The sequence below is a fragment of the Mustela erminea genome, chromosome 13 (genome assembly GCF_009829155.1).
Source record: "Mustela erminea isolate mMusErm1 chromosome 13, mMusErm1.Pri, whole genome shotgun sequence".
NCBI classification, from domain to species: Eukaryota; Metazoa; Chordata; class Mammalia; order Carnivora; family Mustelidae; genus Mustela; species Mustela erminea.
The window spans coordinates 90,640,318-90,660,708 of NC_045626.1; the positions used below are offsets into that span (position 1 = coordinate 90,640,318).

Consider the following 20,391-nt stretch of genomic DNA (forward strand, 5'->3'; position numbering starts at 1 on the left):
TAACATGTAGCTCTGGGACATGACTGAGCCATGAACTGATGTCTTAGATCTATTATTTGTGGGAAAATACTCCCCACTCACATCAGTTACTAGCAGTTAACATGCTTCTGATTGATAGGAGTCTTATCTCCACAGGAACATGAGGAATCAAGGCAAGTTCTCATGTGTATATTCTCCACATAAGATGAAGAAATTTGGGGAGAACACTGAGGTTCTCATCAACTTCCCCCACAAGCGCAGGTACTCTGGAAAGGTACTCTCTTCCCCAGGAATAACCACTGGTCCCTGTTTGTCTTCAGAGACTTTCCCAAGGCTGTGAGCTGCTAAACCAGTACCAGATCCGGGTCTGTCTAAAGACATTACAGTCCTGCACCATAGAAAGGGATGAATAGGAAGTCGAGGTTACAAGCATGTGTCCAGCGTTATTTAGGGGACAGTTACATTATCTTAGGCAAAAAGAATGCTGGATCACTAGAAATAGTTCTTTATAGGGAAACAGGGGTGATCCATCAGACATGTCATAAATTAGAGGAAATGTGCTTCAGGATAATCCACACTCCTCCCTCCCTCTGTGTCCACATGTACCCAACTTCTCTGCTGAGGAATTACCCCGTGAGGCAGCAGACAAGAGTGTGGGGCCTCCAGAACGATCTAGTATGTCACAAAAGCACTTGCTTAGTCTCTGAAGCCAGGGTGCGAGAAATCACATGCCCACAGCCTGGTCCTCCCAGATGAGCTGATTTTTATCAAAGTGGGAGAAGCAGGACTTGGCAGAGAGGATCCCTCCGGGAAGGAATGCTGGGAGTCCTAAAGTAAGTGCAGGGCACAGTCTCCTGCTGAGCAAGGGCCCTTCTATAACATTCTGTGATGAGGACAGCAGACTCTAGGAGCTGAGCTCTCTTTATGCATGCCTTGAGTTTAATACCTAATCCAATATATATTTCATAAATACAAATTAACGTTGGCGCTCAGTAGGGGTGCAGCAACCTTGAGTGTGAAAGTCGTTAGCTGGCTTCCCTTATATCCTTTCTTGTCAAAAAAGCTGGAATTATCAGAGACACCAGAGACTGCTTTTTCCTCGGCTCTGACAGATTCCAGAGGCAGGAGTGGAAGCTGCTGGGGTGTACGGTGACTGCATTGCAGGAAGGGAGCCTCAGGTGACTGACATCTGTGTCCCCTCTCCTGGGATGGGTTTGCTGGAGACTCTGTCCTGGAGTCGTGAGAACCCCTCTCTGCAGGCGGGAGCGTGCTGGCTCGGGGACTCGAAAGAGGGAGCAGGCCTTTGAAAGCGAGAAGGGCACGGACGTCGGGAAGAGCAGAGGTATGTGTGAAGCCATGCGGACTCTCGTTCCGTCTCTCACCATCTCTCCATGCATCACTTTCTTCTCCCTGACGTGGACCTGAATTCTCCATCGAGTGAGGATCGCGGCTATTGGCAGCAACCTGTTTTGGTGGATAATGTTTCCACTGTGACCAGGGACCCTGCTCCCTTGCACGATCCCAGCTCCAAACATCCTAGGACATTATCTGATGGACTTCGATTGGGCTTCCTGGCTAGCTGGGATGCATGAAACTTGGGGACATGTTGGGAAGGTGGTATGGAAGCATGGCCACCGCTCAGGGAACCGGGACGTGCAGCAGGTCCCAGAAGAAACTGGTTATTCCCAGTCCAGGCAACCAGAAGTGACCCTCCACCCCCCCAGGTATGGGACGAAGCAAGTGAAAATCTTCTCCACGTTCTCTTTTTCGACAACCCTCCCCCATACCTGCTCATCTCCGGGCTGTTCCCACAGGGATGCGGAGGGCAGGCAGTGAGGGCACTGAGCGTGCAGACTTCCCTGAGAAGCAGGAGCAGCTGACCATGACTGAACCCTTTCCAGAAAGCCGCCGGCCATCTCTCATGTTGGGGAAGAAGTCATCTCACGTGGGAAGCCAGAGTAGGACTATGACATCTTGGGCTGAAACCGCCTTTGTCTCCCCCAACCTCACACTTCCGTCCGGTTTTCTGATTTACAACAGAAGCATTTTGATTAAAGTGTAATTGCACCAGGAACACGTGTGTATATTCTCCACGTAAGATGAAGAAATCTGGGGAGAACACTGAGGTTCTCATCAACTTCCCCCATGAGCGCAGATCTTTCTCTCTTCCCCAGGAATAACTACTGCTCCCTGTTTGTTCCATATCTTCCTGGACTCCTGCCTACCAATTTACAGCACTGTTAGAGCAGGGGATTTGAGGGGTGTGTGTTTGTTGCCTGTATCGGTGTTGGTTTTTCATGAAAAGTCAACAAAACCATAGACGGGCTCATGTGGCATTTTTTACTCCACAGAACGTCAGGGAGATAGTTCAAACATCATTACTTGTAAATCTACCTCGTTTTTTAAAACCACGCTCCACTACTAATGGATGTTGAGAGTTGTTTCCAGTTTCCTTCTACTAGCTGAGCTGAAATAAACGTCCTTGTGTGCAGAGGGGGCATTTCTCCAGTGAGGAATTTCCAAGGCATGGAATTGGCATCTGCTTTTAAAATTCCACTGGACGCTCCTACCGGCAGAGCGAAGCAGTACCTGTGTCCCACGCTCGCATCAACACTCGATCCTGACAACCCTTTTACCGTTTCATTATCATTTTGTCAAGTGGCCATTTTAGGAACTGAGACGTGCTCTGCCACACTGGGTCTGTGCTTTGCAGGCAGCCGATGGACATTTGCAAGACGTGAAGATGGTTGGAGCAAAGCGCAGCGTTTCATTCACAAAAGCTGACTTTTAAAATCAAATGACCGACTATTTGCAGGATTTTAGCCATTCACTCTTTCCAGTAGTTATTTGTAAAATTGGCAGTCCTCGTAAGTTGTTACCAAATGATAAACACCGAGGGTCCGAACGAGATATCATTAAGAAGCCTTACTTTACGTGCATAATGGAACAAGCAGCTGCTTCTTTGCCAACAAAAGAACAGTATTTTTTTTTTAAAGAGCCTTAAATTAAAGTCAGAAAAACATTTGCGGACATGATTCTGTAATAGATGGAGCTCTGGGTTCATGCGTTGCGTAGAAAATTGGACTGGAAGAAAGTTTAAAATCCTTTCCAACTTGGAGAGCCTGCGTGTCCGTGATTCATCCAGTGACTCTCAGCCACGAGGATGACTCAGTCGTGGGACACATTCTTATTTCTCTCCTGCCGCCTGCCGAGCACTGCCGTGGGTGTGGGGAACAGAGCAGAGAACAGGACAGGCGTGGCCTCTGCTCTCAAGTAGCTTCCATCCTAGACCAAAGAACAGGCGGGCGTCCAGATAACGTCCATCTCAGGCAGCTTCAGAATTTCAGAAGAAATACGCGGGTTGTCATGCCGGAGACGGGCTGGTGTGGAAGTTTACATCGCACCGTCAGGAAAGGGCATTCAGGCTCAGCTGGGGACGACAGACTCACCGAGAAACACCTGGGATGAGGTCTGGGGGTGGTGCTAAGGCCGGCTGTCTGGCCATCGGTGGGGAAGGAGAGGAGCAACCCTTACCCAAAGGAGAGGAGCAACCCTTACCCAAAGGCTGGACGGAATGACTTCTCAGCACCCCTTCCAGACTTGGAATTCACAGCTTTCCGAAAACCAAGCCAACCTTACATCTTAACCTTTCTGCCAACCCAGGAGCTTCCAAGGAGGTCTCCATTCGGGGCTAAGCTGGTGATGCCCAGCAATGCTCCCTCTAATCCCTGCTGAGAATTTATGTGCAGAAGACATGGCTTTCTTAATGTTTTACCAGGTTTGTCCAGTTTGGTAAGGATCTTTACAAGGGCCGGTAGAGAGAGCTGGCCATGCTGGGCTTGAACCCTGGCTCTGCCGCTTACTAACCTTGTGACCTCAGACGAGATCCTTGACCATTCTGTACTTCGGTGCCCCGGTCTGTAACATCTACATACATTTGGGTGGGGGGGGGTGGTAAGCACCTGCAAGGCATTTGATGTCCGGCTCATGGGGTGTGCTGGCTCTCCTCACCCCAGAGGACCCCACATGCTGTCAAGGTTCCTTGGGGGAGGTGCACCATGGGATACACGGCCAGGGGGACTGTCCACAAAGGCTGCCAGTCAGATGCCCGCGGAGTGGTCAGCATCTCCTTCCAGCTCCGTCCTTGACACATGACTGTCTTCCCAGGAGTCTGCCACGACCTCTTCTTCGGTGTCCACTGCATCCTCCTTCTCTGGGTTCCAGACTTTCACGCCCACGCCAGGAACGCCTACAACCCATCAGCCTGTGCAGAAGCCCTTCAGGATCCCTCCTGCTTCTGAATTAGACAGTATCTTTCCCCATATCCCCTCTCCACTCTGGGGCATTCATTTTGGAGAAAAGCCAAAGATTACCAGGTGATTTCTTCTCTTTCCTCCATCGCGTCCAGAGACACTGAATGCAGAGCTGCCTCTGCTTGAGGGAGAGGGAGAAGGAGAAGATGTGTATGACACAGGGTGATTATCCCACGTGATGAGCTGTCGGGGCTGGCCCTCATCACCCAGGGCCAGCCGTGCACAGAGGGTGCAGCCCGCCAGCAGTGACCCTGCAGAGAAGGAGCCAGTGGGACCTCTCTCCCCTGCCCTGTCTTCTGCCAAGTGCCCCAGGGGCCAAATCCAACCATAAGACAACTAAACTGTTCATACCATGCACAAAATTACTCCCTGAGGCATAGAGCACTGGAGAGGAATCCAGCGGGGCCCATGGGACGTGTCTGGTTCCAAAGCTTCTGTTTGGCTCTGAAATGACAAGCGCCAGGGTCTCCTCTACGGGGAAGGTGTTTTGTCATTCTTCCTGTAACTTAGATACCTATTCAAGGGAACAGGCTGGGGGATACGACCCATGAACCCCCTGACTCCCACCAGGTACAAGTTGGCCAGTGGATGATAACTGTGTAGGAAAAACATCAGTCTAGGGACAGCGATTGCCACCTCCGGTGATGGGAAAGGGGCAGCCACCAACGCCATCAGAGAGCACTCGCACGGTGTCGTCTGAGGGATGGGCTTTCCACTTACAGGTGGAATCATATTTAATCATCAGCTGCAGGGGAGATGGTGCTGCCTTACATAACATCCATAAATTATCCCAGTGTACTTAAGAGTCGGGTTCATTGATTTATAATACAGTTCATTTATAAAAACCAAACTTATTTCACAGCTGACAGCAGCTGCTTGAAACACTCTTTAAAGTGAAGGTGGCCTACAAATTATCCAGTGGTTTCGTTTGAAACAAATTATTCATGAGGAATGCCGTGTCAGCAGGAAGGAGGCTACATATCAATCCCTGACAAGGGGAGCCTGCATCCGTATCTGATCATTATTTCAACACTTCAGGACAGGAGCGTGGCACTCTGATGGGTGAGCAGAGTGCCGAGGGGGGCGGCGGGGCCATGGGGGCAGAGACCTGCATGCGGGAGACAGGGTCATAGCACATATGCCAGAAGCTACTGAGTTTCCTCTTATAGAGAGGCAAAGTGGTTGTATCAATTACTTTGAACAGAATAGCACACTTCGATGACGTCACAGTTTCTGAGTGAGGACAAAGGGTGAGCCAAGTGTTGGGCGGGGTTGATGTCTCATCTGAGTGCTTGGCCGGGGAAGGGTCAGGTGCCACGCCCACTCTGGGCTCTGGCAGAAGTTCCTTAGGCTACCCTCTGCCCCCTGCCTTGTGTGTCCCAAGTGACCACTTGCTTCATCGAACCAACACGCGATCCTAGCAAGGTGAGTGGTGCCATAGAGTATGCTGTAAACAGCACGGGTCCCACCCACCCTCGGGGAGGGAGTCACACTGGGTGTGACTATCAGGAGGGGTGACGAGGGGGCCACCTGAGGAATCCATGTGTCACAGGGGAAAGGCCAAAGACAAGCTTGTGGGGAGAACAGGAAGCACAGAGGAAAGAGGAGGGTAAAGACAGGCAGGAGACAGAAGAAAACACGCAAATGCTGAGGGGGCGTCTGGCTGGCTTAGTCAGGAGAGCATGTGACTCTTGATCTCAGGGTCGTGAGTTTGAGCCCCCACTGTGGATAGAGTTTACTTTAAAGATACCTAAATGGGGGCGCCTGCGTGGCTCAGTCATTAAGCATCTGCCTTCGTCTCAGGTCATGATCTCTGGGTCCTGGGACGGAGCCCTGCATCGGGCTCCCTGCTCAGTGGGGAGCTGCTTCTCCCTCTGCCTCTGTGCACTCATTCTCTCTCTCTCTCGCTTTCTCTTCAATAAATAAATAAATAAATAAATAAATCTTTTAAAAAATACATAAACATTGTAAGAAAATGGTTGAAAGATATTTGTTATTTCTGGATATCTGTTCTCTGGTGTCATGAAATGTCACTCCTAACACACTCCGGGAAGAAAAGCTAGGCCTCATGTTATCTAGAGTTGTAGAACAGACTGACACCAAGGGGTAGGACAACAAAGCCTCCAGGGCCTTTTTCTCTCTGCCCCCAGGAAAGTCCAGTCAGGCGCACACAGCCTCCCTCGCCGCTCACATCCATGTCCGCTTTCCTGCTATGGACACATGCAGGAGGCCGTGGGACAAGGCTGCTGATGGAAAGCATCCGCTCTGCTCTTGGGTTTTCATGGAGTTTCTCCGAGGGAAACCTCCTTCCACAGCGTTCAGGCTGGCTGCGGACAGGGGAATGAGGAGGTGTTGTTGTGAGTGTCCACTGAGAGCCCAGAGAGGACTGGCAGGGTCCGGATAGCAGGGGAGGAAGGGCTCTGCCCGAGCGAGAGCTGGCCCGACTGCCCGCCCAGGCTGATCACCGTGGGTCTGACCAGCCCAACTCTGCTCAAGCCACAGCGACACCTCCCCCTGCATGCCACACCCTCAACATCCCTTCCCCTTGGTCACCCCAAAGGGCTTCACTTTGGGAAGGCAGCTTCTCAGCAGCTTCCTGTCTCTCCGAACCCCGAAGGGAAAATGCCGACAGTGCGGCCCGGAGTGGGAGCCACGCACCTCTGATTCCACATGAAATAATTATAATCCACAGTGAAAACATTTCTCCTTTGCAAGTCCTCTAATTAATTAAACTAGATGGCTGAATGGGTAGGTTGGCGTTTGGGGGAGGCATTCAGCATACGGAGCTACACGTCTGGTCTCTGTGTCCCGACCCAGAAATCAGTCACGTTGCCAGAGCAGACGTGCAAGTTCTGCCTTATTTTCGGCAGCTTTCCAAACCCTTCAAAAGACAAAATGTCTTTCACCCCATGATTCTTTGGATAACTTGGAATTCAGCATGGAACCCTCGGTTGGGGGTTATGCGTGCCCTCGGCAGGGGTTTAGATCGTGAATCCTCTCTCAACTGGGGACAGCCGAGCTGGGACATTAGTGATTACGAGGTCTTTCTCCTGCAAACCCATTCCTTCTGCCCTAGCTAGCTTCTTCGGGGACAGAAGGTGCACACATGTGTCAGGCATCATACACATCACATCACACAAGCACGGGTGACCTCATATAAGGCGGCTGACAAGGGAGAAGCCACCCAGAGCTCTCGGGGAGAGAGGACCCCTCACACATCTCCGGGTACATTTCATCTCAGCAAGGGCATCATGGAGGTAACGTGCCCAGCGGCATCTGAGAGATGGCATGAGCTGCCAGGAGAGAATAATCTGATGCTGAGGGTGGGTCCCACGGACAGAACCCACCCCCGGGCAGGACGGGAAGCGCGCGGGTCATTATTGAAGATGGCCACATGCCGCTTCTCTGGAATTATGCACTCACATTAAAAGAAAACATTAAAAGAAGCCTCTGTCTTCAGTTCAGGTCATGATCCCAGAGTCCTGGAATCGAGACCCACATCGGGCTCCCTCCTCAGCAGGGAGCCTGCTTTCCCCTCTCTCTGCCTGCCTCTCTGCCTACTTGTGATCTCTGTCAAATAAATAAAATCTTTAAGAAAAATTGTCTGGAGTAACACCATGAAAGAAATGTACATCATGGTTACCACCCTAACTGTGCTGCTGGTTTGCCTTTTCGGTGATTGGTGGCATCCTCCCAACCCCACCCCCGGCCACCCTGGGTTCCCGTGGGTCCACATGTGCTCAGTTCTGACCAAGCATGGGGCCAGCGGGAGACCCTCCAGCCCTCCCTTCCCTCAGGCACGGGGGCTGGCAGCTTCCAAGAAAGTAGCTGAGCTGTTGACCTGGGTCCTGACGGGCTGCGGTGAGGTTGTGGTGAATCCGTGGATGAGCTGTGGACACATGGCACGCACAAGATGTAGCACTCACAAGATGTAGCACGCACAAGACATGTAGCATGCACAAGACATGTAGCACGTACAAGACATAGCACGCACAAGACATTTAGCACGTATAAGACGTAACACGCACAAGACGCAGTAAGCACAAGACATGTAGCACGCACAAGACATGTAGCACGTACAAGACGTAGCACACACAAGACATAGCACGCACAAGACATAGCATGCACAAGACATTTAGCACATACAAGACGCAGCACACACAAGACGTAGCACGTACAAGACATGTAGCATGTACAAGACATGTAACACGCACAAGACATGAACCTCTTTTTAAAGAATATTTTATGTATTTATTTGTTGGAGAGAGAGAGCAGAAGCAGGGGGACCAGCAGGCAGAGAGAGACGCAGGATCCCCGCTGAGCAGGGAGTCCGATGTGGGACTCAGTCCCAGGACCCTGGGATCATGACCTGAGCTGAAGGCAGAGGTTTACCCAACTGAGCCCCCCGGGTGCCCCAAGACATGAACTTTTTTTTAAGTGACTAAGTTTAATGAATTATTCAAACCAAACCTATGCTCCATGTGTCTGTTACCTTTATTACCAGTGATACGCTGATATTTTGTATTTTATTCTATTCTACTCCATTTATTTCTAAAATACTGGTTACAGTCCAATCAGGTTCGTGACTCATGATGGATTTGAAAAACAAAGTTGCAAAGGCACATTTGTTTTTGTGATCGGTTTTTGAGCCCGAAGGACCCCCCCCTGCCCACCGCCCCCACCTGGTCCGACAGTCCATGGGACAGGGGCCATGTCATCGGGCGGGTGGCAAATGAGTGAATGAGCTGACACTGAAATGGTTTTATCTATTTATTTAAACACCCCAATCCCAGGGGTAATGCCTCTCGTGCCGGCTCCAACACCCAGCACAGAGTGAGGGAGCAAGGGCCCTGTCCCACACGGAGAACACAGCCCTCCCTGAGAACATGGTCACGGGGGCGGCAGGGTGACAAACACTCCTGGTAGCAAGGACAGTGTCCATCAGTTTTCCTCCTCACTGTGATTTCTACCAACTCCTGAGGGAGCCAAGCTCCTCCCAGGAGCCCCACGTCTGAACAAGGGTCTCCGCTCAGAGCTTGTCTTGGAAACGAGCCCTCGTGGCACCAGCTCGCAGGAGCACAGGCTGGGACCCACATCCCTGTGAGGGAAACTGACCATTAAGGGAATGCCTCGGTCAGGGAAGCTCGGAATGAGACGCATTCGATTACTGCGAGTTCAGCTCCCATCGGCAAGACACTTCCTCATTGCCTTGGCTGGACCGCCGGGTAATGGAAAGGTTAGACTGTCTTCAAACTTTCATTTTATTCATCGTGTGATAACTGATTTCAAATATCGTACTTCCTTCAGAGGAGCCATAAATTACCCTTTGAACTGTAGATTACGCCAATAATGGAGGAGCTAGGCATAAATGGAATCCCGGCATCTTTGGGATGTTCTTGTGCGCCTTTCTCTAGAAACTGGGAGAAAAGCGAGTGCTGCGGCGGCGAAAGAGAGCGGTGTGGCAGATGAGTTCCTACTTCCGGCTCTCTAGAGGCTGGCGGCAGGCGTGTTGTGCTGACCGACAGAGGCAGCACTGTCGGGCGTCCTCAGGAAGATGGATCCTCAAGCTTTAAGAGAAAGGAAACCATTGACCACTCCTTATTTATGAACTCGAGGAGCTCCTCCACTCCAAGTATGGAAGGTAGCTCCGTCCTGTTCTCTTTGAGAAAACCCTGCAGAGCGGGAAAAGATCCTGAGAACAACGGAAGGCAGAGCTAGTTAGTGGTTTCGACGAAGCAGGCGCTCAGGGGCTGTGTCTCATTTTGTTTTCTGAAAAAGCACAAGGAGGAGGCCAGGGGAAACTGGTCTTAGAAGAGAGTGCCCATCGTCCTGTTGGCCGTGCGGATCCAGACAGAGCAGAGCTTCTGGATGGAGCATGTCGCTTCTTTGCTCGGTCAGGAGGTGACCCTCAATCCATCTTTTCAGATAGACGAAAGCAAAGCTCAGATTTTATTCTAGGAATAAAAAAAAGTGGAGACAGAGGTGCCAATGAACCCTGCTTAGAAATGAGTCTTATCCTTCCAGGACAGGGTAATCGAGTGCCTGCTGCGTGCCCAGTTCGGGTCTGCACCAGGGAGGCGGCGGCGCACAGACGGGACAGAAAGCACTATCCCGAGGAATGGAAAAGGCATCGCTGATAAGATGTCATGGTGTGTTCGGAGGTGGTGTGTGCCGGGCAGAGGCTCCCGTGGAGGGGACAGTGAGTGTGGGAGGAGCGCGGACAGCGTAGCTGTGGAGAAGGAGGCCAGGGAAGGTCTTTGTGAGGAGATGACATGCAAGCAAAGCTTCGAGCTGCCGCAGGTGACTCGACGCCGAGGTCTGTGGGAAGGGTCTTCAGAAGGACACACGGCTGCTTAGACCGTCCTTGGTGTGGCAAGACAGTTGCCAGCACCCAGTAGCACCTCCCCCTCCCTTGTGACAAAAGTGTCTCCAGACATTGGAAAATGTCTCTTGGGGGAGCCAAGGGGCCCTGGGTGGGGCAGCTCTGGGCGCAAGGGAAGGCTTGGATGCTTTGCCTAGAGCAGAGCGAGCCAGAGACTCACAGCTGAGACCAGCAGGTGACACGGGGCCACACGCAGGGTCCCGCAGGCCAACCTCAGACATCGGTCCTGCATGAGGTGCGAAGACCCCGGGAGAATGCCCTGATCTGAGCGACATTTTGGAAACCGAACAGTCCGAACACACGAGTGAAGACGGCAAGAGTGGAGCAGAAGCTCCGAGGAGCGTCAAGAGGGATGAAGCTGGTGGGATGCCGGGGGGTGGGGGGGTGAGGGGAGGCGGCCGGCCCAGCCCTGTTCTGAAGAATTGTTGCTGGAGCTTCCGGAGAAAGTCAGTGCGGACGTCCCGGGGAACGGTCGCGCCTTGGGAAGAGCTCCCGGACTGGGGCGGGGACGGAGTCAGAGGAAGGGGCGGGATCTCCTGGCAACCAGGTGCGTCTGGTGGTTACTTGCAGCCCGGTTGGGTAATTGCCACGTTTGAGATTTAAAATCCGTCTTGCCGTGATGGGCGTCATTTTCTCCTTTCCAGAAAATCCACGAGAGTACGTGTTCGCTCATGCCAGGGGGCGGGATGCCTGATTTTGGTCTTCTGCTTTATCTGGCGTGCCTTCCGAAAGCACGGCGGTGGGTCACCTCCATGACAGGAGGAAGGTGACTACAAGGTGAGTGGTCTTCTTTCCCTACCGGGGTCCGGGCTGCGCGGGGAGAGTGGATGAGCGAACGCGGGGAATCTGTGCCCACGGCCACCCTGAGTCACCGTGGGGCCCAGGGGTCATCCACCGCAGGCCGCGGCCCAGCAGGTGGCCCTGTCGAGAGCCGCCCTCTCCAGACCCTGCCCGCCGGGTCTCAGGACAGTAATGGGTTCCCCGTGTCAGAAGCCCCAACGCGCAGCCCAGTCCCCACCCTCACTGACTTCTCTGGACCCTGTCCTCCGAGGTCTGCCCAGAGTCTGTTCTGGTACCTGCTGCTTTCTCCTGGGCCCCCATGGATGCCATCTTCTTGAGTAAACCCAGAGAGAACGAGACACGCAGCTTCTCCCGCGGGATCGCCTGCTTGCAGTCCAGCCGGCGGGACGCGGTGTTGGCTCTGTCCCGCCTGGATGCTGTCAGTTTCAGAGTTTTCTTGAAGAAGCGAACAGAAGCACACAACAAAGGAACACCTTTGCCTTTTAAAATAGACCTTGTGAAACAGAAAGACGTCCCACAGGTTCTGTTGCTGGAGGCCTTCCACCGTATTTATGGGCACGAGAAACACCACGGCAGCTGTTTCCAAAGTCTGTGGGTTTTCAAACTCCTGGAGCAGCTGCTGGGTGACTGGCTGCGTCCCAGATCTGGGATGGGGCCACGGGTTCCCATTCTAATGCTAAACACCACACCGGAATGTTTAAGGGAAAAACAAAAGGCAGGAATTAGAGTGGCCTCCTGAGGCAGGTAATTTGGGATGAGAGATTTACACTGAAGGTTTGGGAAAGTCATCTAATGGCTTAAAGCCCTCCCCCACCCACCCGCCCAGGCACGTATAGACCCTGCATTCGCTTTTTCTAAATTGCAGGGAATGAGTGGTGAGGCAGGAGGGGAGAAGGGGTCATGTATTTTTCATCTCCGAGCGGGGCTGAGGCTGGGGAGATGGCAGGGCTCCTGCTGTTTTCTGAGCAACAGAATTCCCAACCTGCACTTCTGCAAAGATGGGTTGGTTGTGCTCAGCCCTGTGCCTTGTGGGAAGCACAGCTACCGTCCACCCACCGTGCATGTGAAACAGACAATGGAAGATTCTCAATGCTCAGGACAAGAAGGCAGACCTCACAGGGAGCCCAGGACCTAGGGAGCAGCAGGACGGCCAGCTCCCTGAGCTCCCTCTCTGCCTCCTGCCTCCCAGAAGCTGAAGGAGCCGACAACCAGAAACACCAATGGGCACAGACACAAAAGTCTGCTCTCTTTGGCCTAAGGACCAGGACAGAGGCAGGGTCTCAGATAGAAAACCTCCGTACGGTCGCTGTGCTCCAGCCTCGTGCCCCAGAAAACAGAGGCTCTTATGCCCACCCCGGCCAGCTGAGGAGCCTCGACATCCAGCCTCTCTGGTGGCCGTGAGGTGTTCCCCAGCCTCTGCTGGAGCCATGGCAGAGAGCCTGGACACCACAGAAGCCAGCGGAGGAGCCCGAACACGGCCGATGTCCCTTCCCAGCCATCGGGGTGTCTGGAGGCCTGGCTGAGCCCCCTTCCCCTGGTGTCAGAGGAGCCAGAACCTCATGTGAACACCGCAAGTGACTGGCTTCTAACACAGCGTCCTTCGGCACATGAACAACCAGGAGAACCCCCACTCGAGTGAGAAAGAAATTGACTGAGGCCAACAGGTAGAGGATACATGATGCGACGCGGATTATAAAGCCGACTTCGCAGAAGTGCTTCAATCACAAACACAACTTAAACAAATGAGGAACAGAAGGTCTCAGCAAAGACGCGGAAGACACAGAGAAGAAACGCAAGAACCATGTCAGAACTGAAATGAAAGACCCAGGGAGTGGTTTTCCGGAGCAGATGGAGGAGACAGAGGATGGAGCCGGCCTGTTCCCCGTGAAATGCGGCAACTGGAATGACCTTGACACAGAGGGAAAGTCGATGAAAAGACAGAAGGCGCCACGTTGAGGCTGTGATGAGAAACGTCACCTCCGCTTGTCCCTGGGTCTCAGAGGCAAAGAGACAAGGGTCAGGCAAAGAGTGTTCCAAGAAACGATGACTGAAAATTGCCCAGTTTTAAAAAGAAGGAAAAAAAGGAAAGGAAACAATATACCTACAGAGTCAAGCTAAGTAAACCCCGGCCGTGGAGAGCTGAACGACCTGCGGGAGAGGCAGGTTTAGGACGGAGAGTGGGCACGTCGGGGAGCATGACCACCGCGACATCTCAGGGTTAAGAGTCGGGGCAGGGGGACCGGCGGGTGCCGTCAGGCCAACACTCACACCCTAGTTCGTGGGACCATGGCAGGTTCCCCAGACACATGGGGCTGCTTGTCCCCTAACCTCGAGTGGCCCCCACGGAGGGCTGTGTTACCCCTCCAGGATATCCACTGGTCCTGTTCTTCTGTTGTAAACCAAGGAACCAGACTTGGGTTCACTTCAGCAAGGAAAAAACGTTCTGATTACGGAGTTGCTGGAGCGCAAAAAGCTTCTAGACTCCGTTAAGTGGAAGGCGGCAGAGAGGGCACTCCCGGGGGTCTGTGTAACACGGTTGGTGGTCGGTCCTGTCGGATACAGCCCCTGGGCCGGGCTGTCTCCTGCCCTCCACCTTGCCTTCCTCCCTCTGCCGAGACCCAACAATCTGGAGGAGAGCCTGGGGGCCGGGACAGGGCATGCTCTCGGCCGTGGGAGGAGCAGGGCTCTCTGACCAGCGGTGCCCCCACAAGGCCACACGCAGCAAGAAGAACTCACTCTTCAAAGAAGAAATGGGGGTGTTTCCTTCCGTTAGGGCATTGGTAACAGAAATAACAGAATGAGTGCCTTAAACAGCAAACAGGGACGTCTCACAGCTCTGGAGGCTGGAGTCCAAGATTAAGTCCCCAGCAGATTGGGGTCGGGTGAGGCTGGCGACTTCTTGCCATGTGTGCACCTGGTGGATGGGGCAGGGGCGCTCTCGGGGTCTCCCCCGTCAGGACCCTAATCCCAGTCATGACCCCCATCGTCCAGCCCGATCACCTCCCCGAGGCCCACCTGTGCACACCAGCATCAGGGCAGGATGTCGGCTTAGACATCCTGAGGGGACACAAACGCACTGTTTCTGGCACCCACAGGGCCGGGACGGGTGCTGATGGACACAGACGGGTTGTCCCTGCGGCCCGGGAAGCGAGGGGCGGGGGGTGAGTGCCAGGCAGCAGTCACAGCAGGCGAGAGGCGAACACAATTACTGGCCTTGCTCCTTGGAAGGACGGGGGCGCCACATGAATCAAGGCCGTCGCGTGGCCGGGAGGAAGAGACCACGGCAGAGAGCAGAACGGTCTCTCTCCCTGGGGGAGGGGAGCTGGGGATACGGGGACACAACGGGTCCCGGCGGCGCACGTCTCGGGGTTCCTCTCGGCCCGGCTCCCCTTCCCCCTTCTCCCGGGAGCAGGTTCTGGTGGGGACAACCTAGGCCAGAAGGCAGTCCTGCTCGGCACCATCCCCACAGGCCCAAAGAGAACGGGGAGCTCAAGGAGCGAGTCTCCAACGCGTTTCTGGAAGGAATAACCAGACCTGCAAGCGGCAGACCCCCGCGGATCCCCAACGTCGGAGTCCTACCCTGTTTGCTGCTCCGAGAAGTCTGGGGTCCTCTCCTACCCGCAGAACAGGGATTCCCGCTACCCTCGTCCCCTCCACACATCTCCTGGCCGCTCCGGTGGGGCTGGCTTCGGGGAGAAATCACACGGGAGCCTGTCGGGGGAAATGGTTAGTCTGTTTGGCCGGCTCGGTCCTCCTGCGGGGTCCCCAGGCTCACCTGGGCTCTCCCCTCCTCTTGAGTTAATCCCTCAGTTAGCAAAATGCACAGCTTTGGGGCTGGATTTACATTTATTTCAGGAGACCGGCATGTCCTCACCGGGTTATGGAAGGGGCAGCGTACCTGGCCCCCAGATGCCCCGACAGGCCAGCCTTTCTGTCCCTTGGCCTCACTGAGCCGTGGGTCACGTGCTGGCCACAGAGGTGGGGTCCAGCCATCAGCTGAGGATGAAGAAGCCCATTGGTCTTCCCAGGTGAGCGGAAATGGAGGTCAGGCCTGGGCACACGGGGACTAACTAGGAGGACTGCCGGCCGCTGAGGAGCAGGTCCTAGGCAGGTCTCCAGGGAGTGTGGGGGACCCCGGAGCATCCCCCACCATGCACAGCACCTTTCTGTCCCAGCCTGCAAGCAGCCTGACCCTCTAAGCCATTCTCCTAGGCAACGGGAGACTTTTCTTTCCGCGGTCATTTTGCTGGTGGAGTAGTTCTGCTTTTGTAATGCAAAACGGCTCTGCAGCCACTTTCAGCACCTGTAACTCCTTCCAGCTCTGCCAGGTTAGGGAATGGAATGACTGGAATCAGAGGAGGAACATGTCCCCAGAAGGCGAGAACAAAACCCAGGCATCACTTTTTTTTTCCCCTCTGAGTATCCTGAAATTTGCAGAGACACGCCTTTAATGGCTGGGCGTGAGGGCGAGATGCTCCCTCCTTTCTTCCAAGCCCAGGAGAGCTGGAACCTGGGGTGCAGGGGTGTCTGACTCCTGAAAAAGGAAAGATCTTTGCATTGCTGGTCAGGCCTGAAAAAATAAACTGGGCTTGGACTGGGGATTCGAAGCCTCAAGAACCTGCTGTAGGAGAAGTCGGCAAATGGACACGATGTGGGATCGCTCCCCCCACCCCTGGATTCTTGGCCACAGTGGGCTGACCAGAAATCCCCCACCAGTCCTACAAGCTTCCTGAGGGGTGGGCCACGTCCAAGACCTTCAAAGGAAGACAGAGTTGGCTCTACATTCAACATCGACCTTGAGGCTGGCGGCTAATTTGCCCAGCACGTTCTGTAAGACCCTTTGTGATACTGTGATTTATAACAAGAAATACATGTTTGGTCTTTGTCCCCATTTCTGGCACAGAGCTCCTAAAACCCTCCGAATTTCCTATAATGAGAGCAATAAAGGTGTCTCTTGTTATGTTAATGAGGAGACTTTCGGACTGCCCGTGGGGGGCTGGTTGCTAGGGAAGCCCGCCTTGTGATTAGAGGGTTGGAACTCGGGTACCCCATACCCCGCCTGACCTCAAGGAAGGGGAGGGGGCTGGTGGTTAATTGCCAATGGCTAATGATCTAATTGGCTGTGCCTCTCTGATGGACTGGGTTCAGAGACCTTGCACCGGTGGGTGAGCCCGGGGGAAATTTGAGGCGAGCCGCGGCGCCCAGAGAGGACATGAACCCCGCCCCCTTCCCCACACCCTGCCCTGTGTGTCTCCTCCATCTGCCTGCTCCTGAGTTAGGTCCTTTACCCTGGTCAGTAAGAGTTTCTCTGAGTCCTGGGAGCTCCAAAGAAGGGGGCATGAGATCTACAGCAGGTGGGTCAGAAGCCCAGGGGACAGCCTGCACCTGCCACTGTCACCTGCAGGGGGGACAGACCTGGGGGACCCAGGACCTCGCCTGGGAGATCGGATGCCCTCTCTGGATGGACTGGGTCAGGACGGAGTTCCACCACTGGAGGACCCCATCTGATGTGGGAGCATCCCACGGTGGTGTAGGACACCCCCCCACATTGGAGTTGGGGTCAGAACTGCTGCTGAGACAATAAAGCCGGGATGTTGTTCAACGGAGTCCCCAGAAGGCAGAAGGAAGGCTTCCAGCCCCTAAGGAGGTCCCAGGAATTGCCCTGTGGAGTTGGGGAGGCCAGGGAGAGGCCCCACAGGGATTTGGCGGGACAAAGAGAACAGACGCCAACAACTCGTTTCTTTTCCTGTTTCTGTTTCCTTCACGCTTTCCCAGAAACCATACACCGAAGAGGAAGGTAGCTGCAGAGATAAAAACTCAGCTTCCCTTTCTTTCCTTTGTGGGGAGGAGGTGGCGGTCCAAGGCTGGCCCAAGACCTCCTGAAGAAGATGGCAGCCGCGTGCCTGACCCACCTCCTGTCCAATGACCACAGCCTCTAGCTCCTGGAGACGCAGCTCTGGCTGGAGGTCTCCTCCCCTCGGAGATGCAGATGAATGAATGAATGACCTTGTTTTAGGTCAAGCTGGTTTCCCCTTCATGCCATTAGCACCACCGTCTCCGACTATCCCCTTGCTTTGTCACATTCGGGACATAGAAGGCAGACGTTTCCCTCACCGCATTTTGCCAAATCTCTGTCTGTTTTGCAAGAGCTCCTGAAATGATGATTCCGCTTCTCCTGCCAGGACTCCACCTTCCGGAGTGTTCCCTGGTTACATACTGCATTTCAAGTTCATGGTCATGAAGCTCTCACTTGAGTGTTTCCTTGCCTATTTCCAATAGGGTCGCCTTGAAGATACACTCGTCTGGACGAAAAAATGCCAACAGCCCCACAACCCCTGCCCCCACTGCTGCGTACATGATCACAGTGGAATTTTGTGGGTATTTTTGAAAAATCTATAGCAAGTGCAAGTGAACGGTGGGGCCAGGGGACCCCACGGAGTCAATGAGCTGAAACGCTGTCAAACAGCGCACAAACATTAAGTACTCGCTCAATTATGGATAACAGAGCAGCAGCCTCAGCTCGACGTTATTAGCGGCTGCGATTCTGTACCTTTAATTATGCCGCCGCTGTCTATTCCAGAACGCTAACTCTTTAGAAACGCAGCGCGTGGAAATTCTTTATTAATCACCAGTGGGAGATCCACCCGCCCGTATAGTGGTTGTAGTTTGTAAATGTGTTTACTTCCAAAGTCTTGAATCCTATTAGGAAATCTCACTGTCGGCGAGCACCAAATCGACTCTTAACAGCGGCGGGTCGTTACCCAGAGAGAATTACCCAGGGAGGATCTTGCAAGAACCTGTGCGCCCACTGGGGGCAGACTGTGTGTCACGTGTTTATTTCGCAAGCATCTCACCACGGTGGAGTGTTGGGGCATTGCCAGTCACTTCGGGGAGAGGGTCCCGTTGGGACGCAGCAGATGCTAATGTCCTCAGCTGATGCAAGTCGCTGGAGGTGAAATGCATCAGTGAGGGCTTCCCTGTTTGGAACACAAGGGACTGAGAAGGGAAAAAGGGATGTGACAAGGAGGTGTGTGAGAAAGAAAGGGAGAGGGGAAAGGGGGAGCTCGTCGTGGGAGAAGGATTTTACTTGAGGATGAAGGAAAACGGTCCTCCCCAAAAAGCTAAGAAGAGACAGGAACATATGAAACGTGACAATCTGATAAGCAGATCTCCATGGCATCGTCCAGTCCCAAGGTCGAGACTTTGTCCTTCCCAAAGATGGCCTTGCCACATCACCCTCCCACACGGTCTTCTATGAAACGTCCTTGCCACTCCAGCACGAGGAGAAGGCTATTTCCGTCTCTGAGGACGGAGTGGGACTTCCCATTGTGCGGTGGAGGGAACACTGACTCACACAGTGTCACCAAAGGCAACTCGCTGAAATACTCATGGGGCCCTGAGCCTCCATCTGGGAAATCCACGGACTCCAGGCCGCCATGTTGTGGGGCAGCCCTGCATGGGCACGTCTGTCTTCAGGGCACCAGGCGTGAGAGTGAACAAGCCTCCACGTGACCCTAGCAGCCAGACTGAGGGTCTTCTCAGGTGAGGCCCAGACATCATGGAGCAGAGAAAAGCGATCTCCGTGGCACCCCATCTAAATTCCCAGGCCACAGAACCCATGAGTGAAATAAAATAGTTTTATTTCAAGCTGCCAAGTTTTGCAGCCATTTGCTACTTGGGAAGACTAGCCTGAACATGGGGATGTCAAGGCTTGCCAGGAGGGAAGGGCTGCAACTGATGTGGAGATACCCATCACTCATCTTAGGGGCTGCCTGCTTAGGGATTAAGATTCGAAGTATCCTGCGTCCCATGTCGCAGTTGACCTTCATAGGCGTGGTCCAAGGTCGACAGAGTGGGAGTGAGAAAGGAGGAAAGTAAATAGGGCAAAAATGTGATTACATCTAGGTGGAGATTATTTGGGATGAAATAAAAATGAATTTAAAAACAGATGAAATTAAAAAGAGAAGAGAAAGAAGGTGGGCGAGGAGACTCTTCAATGGACCCTTGAGGACCTCAAGAAGTAGAAGAATGGGAAGGTGTGGAGTGGAAGGGGAGACTGAAGCCTGTGGCATCCCTTAGTCCTGGTCCAATCTGCTGATCAGTTCATTTAAGCCGACATGACAGGCACTTAGCTATATCGGTGGCACCAGGAATGACAAGAGCGGGACTTCATCCATCCTCGGACAGTTTCCCAACCACAAACCCAGATGTCTACAGACACAAGGAAACACCGTAATATCTTAAACCCAAAGGTTTAAGATATTAATGCATGATCCCAGTGCCCTGTCTGCAGGGGCAGGGTAACCACAGCTCCAGGAGGCCACTGCCCTGGAGGGACATAAGCCGAGTGCTGTCTGATGGGCCTATGTTTTTTAGAAGTCAGAAACTGGGATGGTTACGAGAGACCTTACCATTTTTCAAACGCTAACAATGAATTACAAATGTGAAAATACTGTGCAGGCCAAATAAAATAGCTCTCCATGTCTTGTTCAGCCCAGAAACTACGGGTCTGAGACTTCTGCTGAATGGACTTGGCTGACTGGACCGCTGCACCTCAGGGTAGTTCCGGACGAGGCTGGGCTGAAGGGACGTACTGGAGTTACGTTCGGCCCTCCCTTCCCTGTAATACCTTCCCCTCTGAGGGTGCGAACAGTCATGGGTACACTTGCTACCAGGTAGGTCAGCATCCCCAGTACAGGTCCCTCCACAATGCCTTCTCGCCGAATGTCCAGGAATAAGGGCAGGCTGTGCCCCTATCCTGCTTCTCTGAGGTATATCTGCATCCTGGGAGTTGCCTATGCCCGAAATTGAGCCATCTTGAAGACAGACAGTTGTCATTGTTGTTGAATAGCCGACGAGCGAGGATCTGGAGGACGGACAGCTTTGTCGTACCACCTGGTCGAGAACAGGTGGCCT

The 20,391-nt window shown here is 53.4% G+C and overlaps 1 long non-coding RNA gene across 1 annotated transcript; it reads left to right on the forward strand.

Moving 5' to 3' along the window:
* Positions 1-712: 712 nt before the first annotated feature.
* LOC116572254 lies at positions 713-2,964 on the forward strand. Its single transcript, XR_004278178.1, has 3 exons — positions 713-812; positions 1,092-1,321; positions 1,794-2,964. It is a non-coding gene; the product is annotated as an uncharacterized LOC116572254 (long non-coding RNA).
* Positions 2,965-20,391: the final 17,427 nt, after the last annotated feature.